Genomic DNA, 9,427 nt, shown 5'->3' on the forward strand with positions numbered 1-9,427 from the left:
AATTGATTGTTTATGGTGTTTAGTTTTAAACCTGTATCAAATAACACAGTTCAACCATAACGGGAACTCGGAAGCCCTTTCCTTTCACCCCTTTCCTTGTTTTCTCTTTTTTTTTTTGGCCAAACCTGTTAAGACTTGATCCCTTTTTTGAGCCATTTGATAATTCCTTAATAATTATTATACACTTGGACACATCTCGTGCAGTCTCTATAAATATAAATACAATGCCACTTGATCTTTTTTTCCGTCGTTCTAGAAATATCACAAGCAAAAATCCAGCCGTCCTTTGACTTTCACTCCTTCTTGACGCTCCGCGCCACGCAATTAAATATTCATACAGGACAGACGTTGAAAAATACCAAGCGTCGCATTCAATTCTATCATCATCAAGATCACGAGCGAAATCGACAACGGAACAAGAGTGGTGCGGTGAATGTACTACCATGCTAATTACAGTTCGCTCAATCTTGCAGTATTTCAATGCATAATTTCCAGACAGCCTGATCAAATTCTGCTAGTGATGCAGCCAGAGACAGAATGCTTAATAGGCATACAACATTTATTTAATAATTAATATAAGTAGAACTGTAGTAAATATCTACACTCAGGACGAAACAACCGCACCGTCGTCCACATCAGCCACCTCCATCACAATATTTTTAGTGGAAGGCAAACCGGCGACAACATCTTCTTCAATGCCACACTCGTTTGTGCCTCTTCTGATCTTGAAGTAGCCATCCTGACGATTCAAAATAAATTAGATAATGAAGGATTATGTTTGGCTACATGAAATTCAAATCGAAGGGTGGCCAAAACAAGAATATTTCACTTACATCACCCCAACTTTTATTCCACTGATTTGCGAGAAGCTGAAAGATTTGAAATTGCAAAATGAATATAAAAGTTATACAGACGTTATATAAGGAAGCGGAAGTTAAAGGTCAACAATAATGGCCAGGTAATATATACCCAATAGTCATCTCCATCATCAGTGGTTCCCCACCCAATTAGCTTCACAGCATGACCTCCCATCAAGTAGCCTGTGACGTGCTTGTATACTCCTGATTTGTAGTGAGCAAAATCCTGAAATAAAACGCAGTCGAACATGGGAAGAAAGTCGTTAATTTATGGATTAAAAATGTAAAAACAAAAAGGTAAAACATTTTTGTTTCTAATTGAAAGGTCAACAGCAAACGGTAATAAGAGGCTCTCCCCAAGTGCTTAAACAGGCATTATGCACAGATTACTCAGCCTATAATATCATATATGATGGGAAGCCTTTATCTTATATGATTAAATCACAAACTGACACCAACTTCTGATATGAAAAAGGTAGAAGAAGTAGAATAGAAGAGAGAGATAAGATAGAATTTGCGAAGAAGAGGAAGAGAATTCAGAAACGAAGGAGCAGAGAGAAAAATCGAGAGAGAATCAGGTGGTTTCTGAATGATGCACTTTTATTATGATATCAGCCTAATTACGATTGAGAGGAACCTAGTATTTATAGGCTTTAGGCAGAATAGTCAAACAAAACAGCAAATGACTTAACTGCCCTTAGCTACCTACATAACACAGGGTTTTTATTATTTTACATATCAACTTCCGTGCTTTGTCTAAAAGTAATCCGACGACTATTCAGCTGTAGTTGCTTAATTGTTGGTTGTGAACCTCCTCCTAGCACATAGCAAGACCAGTTTGTATTTTGTAATGCGAAGTCGTTTCTGTTTCCAGTCTAAAAGTGTTGGATTATGTCCCAAACTTAAAGGGCATGAACTTCGCCAAATACCTGATCGTTTCGATACATATTGTACAACTACATGCATTTTTTTTATTGCTGCCCGCTATCGGACATACAACAACTCTTCTGCACTTGAGAACATAAACTCTTAGTTTAGTAGCAAGAAAATCTACAGCAGCAGCAGCAAGCCTCTATATGCACACTTCTTGATTTTTTTTTTTATTTTTTTTTTTTGGGTAAACATCAATCTGCACTATGACAGAAAGGCCCGCACCATCCGTGTATTTGCAGGTTCAAAGAGCCAGCCCAGGTGACAATCAAAAGAGGCACTGGGAAGAAAATCCGAGAGACAAAAGGGGGGGGGGGGACAAGGCAAGAACCAGCCCAGAGGGAAGGAGTCAATCAAAAGCACAAAATGGAGCATAATAGGGACCAGAAACGTGTGAAGAAGAGAACAGAAGGGAAAGAACAATTTTTTCAGAAAACACTCAAGAATAAATGCCACTGACCAGACAGTGTGAATAACACGAAGATGTGACCGAAGTGGAAAGTGAGCAATAGCAACTTGAGCTTACAGAGGAAGAAAAACGGAATTGAATTAAAGCACGCAAAGACACCAATTGAATTATCCCTTCCACTACTTCAACTATCCCTAATTGAGCTTTTCACCAATAAAAATGCCTGCACATTACGATTCTTGCTATCATTATCCCAGCCTCCCCCATATGAATGTACTAAGACAAGGCCCTTCACCATAACAAATGTAACAAACTCCCTCCTTCAATTCAACAGTATATTAAACTGACATTTTTTAAATCATTAGCCTGAGCCTGAAGAATGCTTCCGCTAAATCCAAAATGTATTTTTTCTGGTTTTCTTCTTCAGCTGTTCCAGACAAATTCTTCATTTGCATCTCTTAATGATATTTCATATACATGGATTGATGTGGCGACTATTTTTTTTTTTTTTTTGTGCGCTGCCTCCAAACCTCAACTCTTTCTCATTTTGATTCTATTGAAACTAAATAGCTGCTCTCTAAGCGAAATTTCTTTCTTATAGTGAAAAAACATCCTCACCATGCGTGCTGTATATAAGCAGGCGTAATATCTTAAAATGCATTTATATTAATCTCATAATAATCATAAAAATATAAAATGACCAACAGTCATTGAAAAAATGAGCTAGTATATTCAAAAGTAAATGATCCTGACCACGTTTGGTTCATATAAGTCGCAGCACAACAAATATAAAAGCCTCACTGAGCTTTCACTTACCTCATAAACTGTGAAAGAGACCTCAACCGGGCCATTCTTATAGACTTCCGCCATGATATCATAGGGATCAGAGTTTACTCTATATGCATTAGCACTATAGTGCTTTGACTGGCTCCAAAGCTGGTTGCCATTGACGCACTTTCTCACACACATAGGTGTTGGATATGCAGGCTCACAACCAGGGTGAGAACAGCCAATCTGATCAAAGTATGGGTCACACTGCCAAATTTAAACATTTCAAGATTGTAAGAGCGTGCAAAAACAGGAATGTATGGCCAAGTTGGAAAGAAAAGTCTTCTACAAAACATTAACATCAATAAGAGAAAAGATCCAAATGAGAAGGATCCTTGTATTTCCATTCATAGCATTTTAACATAAACTAGAGAATTGCATTCCATTTACTCAGGATGTGAGTTTTGAAGGGTAGCACATACTATGAGAAAGATTAAAATAGTATTGAGTAATTTAGCAATAATAATATGATTCAAATTTATTTACATATTATCTATTTATATATATATATATATTTATTTAGTCACTCAGAGAGGAACTACCAAGGTTAAATGAAAACTTGTTACCTCTTCAGTGACAACACCCTGGCGGACAAGGTATTGCCATGCATTGAGGGGATAACCTCCATCACAGCCAGATCCACACAAAAATCCACAACACGAGAGAAGGTCATTAACTGAGAGCGATACATTCTGCCAAATGAACATATAGGTTACAAATTTTCCTTTCAAGCTCCTAATCTATGAACCATGGACAAAGATGATATTACAGATTTAGGGAGAATCGTACACAATCACACTCACACGCACACGCACACACAGAGACAAAAAGCAAGTTAAAGGTCAGTGTTATTTCTGTGATAGGGATAAGTTACCATGCCGAAATGGATGCAGAAACGGTCTGATAATGATTCAACAGCACCAAATGCCCAGCAAGAACCACAGTGACCCTGAATGATCAGCATCTAATCTGCTCAGAATATTTTTACCTTTGATATATGAAAAAGTGGTTACCATGAGAAAATTATATATTTACCTGATCTTTAATTAGTGGATTGTTTAACCATTCCACGTGTTCATCAAATAAGAAGTGTCAGCAACTTCTTGCATACGAATTAATTAGTTAGAAAAACTAAGGAGAAGCAAGTAGGTAACCTAGAATTCTTCCAATTGTGCTACACTGCTTCCAAGCTGTTCTTGCATCAAACTTATTTGGCAATTTAAATGATTTTGGATGAGTTTTGACAGGAGTACTTCTTAATTCCTTTCTAGGTGTTTGCTTGACCCCTAGAAGATGCTTAAATTGTCCAACCTGTGCAACAAAACCAAGATCTTAGAATCTCAAATCACAGCACATAATCTAAGCATATGATTATAAGTGCATTAGATGGTCAAAAAATATAAACAAAGTTGTGCAGATTGATAGCTAACTGTGTAATTAGAGAAACGAGAACTCATGGCAGCCTTCCACCCTGCTTTTGGATTTCCGTTAATCTGTTCAACAATGGACTCCTGCAAGGTGATGTTTAACAATTCAACACATGGCCTGAACTAAAATATATATATATATATATACACATAATATTCATATTAAAATTTCTAGTTAGCACTATTGGTGATAAAAATATTCAAGACTACCATCCTGTAGGCTCTTTCTTTCAATTATTTTATTAACACTGTCACTCTCAAGCCAAAAAACCCCAGTATTCATTATTTAAAAAAAAAAGTACAAACAAGAGACGAAAGGGTTCTGGAAGTGCAAACATTTAAATCACCTTAAGGATATGAGAGTTAAGCTTGAGACTACGAGGTTCTTCAGCTTCTGCCTCGATGATCTGTTGCCGAAATAAACGTCAATTAAATTCAGGGAATAAATCCTACTATAAGAGTTAAGAAGAGAGCAAGTTTCAATGTGAAATAAATCGCTATGAAGGACGTTCATAGTATCTGCTCTTTTATCTACTGAAAATGAAGCATAATTGCACCATAAGTTCAGTTAAACACGCATAACCCCACGACCACGACAAAGCAGATAAAGATAAGATTCCAGAGGGTCAATCTAGCATCTCTCTGTATGTCATTTTTTCAATAATCACGATAAAACTGTTCAACCACGATATAGAGTAGTTATGCTAGTTCCATCATATCACGGCGACAATTGACGGAATTTGAAGAGCATGGATTGCCATCCAAAAACCCAAAGGAATAAATCATCAGAATAACAAGAATTGAAAACACTGAATACCACCCCACGCAAACGAACATAAAAAAAAAAAAGCAGCAACAAAGAATTGAATGTCTTCAACGAACAATTAATAGAAATAAACAAAAGGATAGTCAAAGCCCCAAAAATATTTTCTACAACAGCAAACAGTTAAAAAATTTCCATATGTTATCTCTTAGAAACGAGGGAGCGAGGAATATACGTGGAGAGAAAGGGCGGAGAAAGCTAGAAACAAAGTAATCAGAGTGAAAAGAGTGGAAGCCATTTCCCAGTCCCTCCTTTACGTTAAGAAGCAGTGAAGTGAAGTGACCAGAGAGAGAATACTGGAGCAGATTCTTATAGGAACAAGGGAGGATGATCATAACATTTTTGCTTTGGTTGCGTGAACGCGTGAGAGGGACAGGAGAGAAAAAAAAATATCCTGTAAATATAATAAACTAATAGTGATATACTGATATGGAAGGCGCGGCGTGTGAGACTGACAAAAAGAAATTCATCCACTTCGCTGACTCAAATTTCAAGGTTCGAATTACACGATCCTGTTTACAGGGAGACGGAAAAAAAAATTAATTTTACTTATTAGCTACCTCGTTAATTTTTTAATATAATTTTTTACTTTTTTTAGTTAAATATTAATATATATATATATATAATCAAAATATGTATATTTAATAGAGACAAGTATATTTAATAGAGATAAAGTTAAAAAAATTATTAAATTTTTAATTAGCATTAATATATTTTAAAATATTTTTAATGCCACTAAAATATTTTAAAAATAATTTATAAATAAAATAAAAATATTTTTTATTGTTATTTTTCATGAGGTGATTTGTGACTTTGCCTGATTTTCTCTGTAAATTTCAAAGAGAGAATGTTTTACGTCAAAGAAAAACAAAAGAAAATGTTCATGGAGACAAGCAGTATGGGTCGCTGCGTCACCCACAATTTTACACACTTACCAAGGCTTGGATTGATGATTTAGCTTGGATCATATGTACCAGTTTGATATAAGAAAATTATAAAAAACAGTAATATAAATAATAATATTTACAAAATTTTAATTTAAGTGATAATGTAGTATTGTTAGATGAAGTGAAGACCTGTTTACATATATATTCAATTTTAAAATTAAAAAAATAAATGAATGTTATTTAAAAAAATGAACACATTCTTTTAAGGAGTAATAGATTTTTTGATCACGATTAATGTTATAATGTGAAAGAAATATTTCATGTAATGTAAAGTGATAAAATAATGACAAAAAATGGTATAAATGTCTTTCAATCGATTACCGCATGGTATTTAATGAAATTGTATCAATTAATTTAAATATATGTTTATACCCATAATTGAAAAAAAAAATAAAAATTACATGCGACTAAAAATTGTGGAATTACATCTTTGTGTTAGTGTAAAACAATAGTTAATGAGCCTCTAAATTCAAACTTAAAAAAGGGACATGTGTGATTATCTCGTGGGTTTATAAGCTATGGAATTGGTTTCTCACAATAAACATGAGATAAACCAAATATTTAATAATTTTGTATATTTAATTATCACAAATGTTGAAAAAATCTAAGGAAATACGAGTTGAATTAGCAATTATTAATATGGATAGTGAATATGTCTAATCATCCCATGCACCCATGAATTTATCTAACAATTTTGCATTACCTAAGTTTAACTTTGAATTGTATAGGAAAAAAATTAATATTAAAATGAAATAAATGCAACTAAAGCTGCCCGCTTGCACCTTCTTAAAGTAAAAACAAAAAAGCCGTTCAATCTTTAAGCTTAGCGTAACTAGAAAACTCCCTTGAAAATTGAAACACAAGCAACACATGAGGAATGAGCCATCAATGTGATCAAATGAACATGATTAACCTAAATAATCTTTAATAAATAAATCATCAACGCATCCTATTCATGTTTGGGGCAAAATGCACACTTGAAGGTGGTTGAAGGTGAGGATTGACATATTGCATTATTTACATATATTTTAAGATAATATTCTTGCATTATTGCATTCTTTGATAATTAATTTTTGCATAATTAAGTATTTCTAGGACTTGAGAATCATTTAGGATTCATTCTTAGCCTAGGAGTATTTAGTCATTTTGAGCATTTTTGGGACATCAGCTTCGTTTGTGTCTTTTATCTTTCTAATATCAATAAAGTAAGTTTGATATTCAAATTCATTTTAGGTTGCAAAGAGACATCAAAAGAAATAAGTCATTGAATGTTCCAAAACAAAAACATTAATATTAGGTTGTCATGTTTTATAACTTATGACCTTGAAAATGGCATTGTATCTTGAAATTAGTTTTGGTTTCGGTTTTGATCACTCTTGTGTGTATAATTACAAATGCAGATAAGAATTTGGATGAATATTAAAATGGCTAAAAAATTAGATTACAAGACAAACTATAAAGCTAGAAGACCCTATAATGACACATGTGCGAGAGTTGCTTCAGGAAGCTTCTTGTAACTTTAAGCATAGAGGATTTTGACCAAGCAACCCTTTAATCACCTTGTCATCATCATTTTAGAAGTATTAAGGAGTTTTGATCAAGGGTGGAAGCCTCCATGAAGAGCTACAAATGTATTCAAATTAATATAACTTGATTAGTAGTCACATTAATGATTTAACTCATTAATCGAGTTGGTTAACTAATTTCAAATTTATCATTGGCTTTGATAACCTGGAACCCACTCTATTTTACTTATTTTATATCCTCACATACTGATTAGGAAGGCTAGACATGAATCACAAGACTCACTCATTAAAATCACACTGCATCCAAATCTAAATCCTTGCTTGCATCTGTAATTATACACACAAGAGTGATCAAAGTATGTGTGCAAAATTTCAAATTAAAACTTAAAGCCAATTGCAAGATACAATGCCATTTTCAGGTTCTTAGGTTATAAAATATGACAACATAATATTAATGTCTTTGTCTTGAGATATCCAATAACTTATCTCTTTCAATGTCTCTTTGCAACCTAGAATGATTTTGAATCTCAAATTTATTTCATTGATATTAGGAAGACAAAGGACACAAACTAAGCTAATGTCCTAAAAATTGTCAAAATGGCCAAAACACCCCTATGCTAAAAATGAACCCTAAATGATTCTCAAGATTTGTAAATGCTTAATTACGCAAGAATTAATCCTCTAAGAATGCAAGAATACTATCTTAAAATGTATGCAAATAATACAATATGTTAGGGGTATTTACTAAGATAAAATAATCTTTAAGGACATACTTAAATGAAAAGCATGTTGAACAAATGAATTACATCCCTTGAAATTGTAGTTTATAAGATTTCATACCCTTAATCAAGGATTAAACACAATTACTTGAAACGAACAAATCTTAAATCACAATGCCCACAAAATTTTACCTAAAACAAACAAAAAGATCAAATTTTAAAATAAAAATTCACTACAGACAAGCCATTCACAACCTAAACATCAATATTCTTGAATGTGAATAGAATTATAGAAGGATCTAAATGAGGAACTATTAAATTCATGTATCAGTGAAAAGAAAATAATGATATTTTGAAGGGAAAAAAAGGATAATAGGTGAGAGGATAAGTCAATCAATAAATATATGATAAGAACATGACTATAGCTTAGCATAAAAAAGTGGTTTCTCTATTTAGAAAAATCATCCTAAGTCATAAATTCCAATAACAAAAATCCCGACTTTTGTATTCACGTTCATCCATGACAGATGAACTAACTTAAAACATAAAGAGGCCAAATTTTATAAAATAAAAGAAATTGAAAAACATGAAGGTAATGGATTTTATGCCTGTCGTAATAGCAAACCCATCTCACATAGTCCCATTTCATATGCTAATAGATTTTAAAGGACACCAGAAAACGTGAACATGGAAAAGAGTAAAGAAGTATCACTTGTTGTATAATTACATAACCATAACTAAATAAAATTTGGCTATTGGACAAGCTAGATTCTGTTTCCATTTCCAATCTATGCTCTTGTTGGATATACTAGAGTAGAGCAAAATGTTCTTGAGCAAGTAAAGCAACTCTAGCACATTAATATCAATGTCTAATTCAACACTTGTAGTCTATAGGCAAATCATTCATTTTTGCATTAAAAGTAAGCATGTTGCATGTCATAAATAACAAAAGGATTGTGTG

General features: G+C 33.3%; 1 pseudogene; it reads right to left on the reverse strand.

Moving 5' to 3' along the window:
* Positions 1-348: 348 nt before the first annotated feature.
* On the reverse strand, positions 349-5,646 carry LOC129315313 (cathepsin B-like protease 2; annotated as a pseudogene).
* Between the last annotated feature and the right edge of the window lie 3,781 nt (positions 5,647-9,427).

Source organism: Prosopis cineraria, unplaced genomic scaffold, assembly GCF_029017545.1.
Source record: "Prosopis cineraria cultivar Desert tree isolate PC_DT_omini unplaced genomic scaffold, ASM2901754v1 PC1, whole genome shotgun sequence".
NCBI classification, from domain to species: domain Eukaryota; kingdom Viridiplantae; phylum Streptophyta; class Magnoliopsida; order Fabales; family Fabaceae; genus Prosopis; species Prosopis cineraria.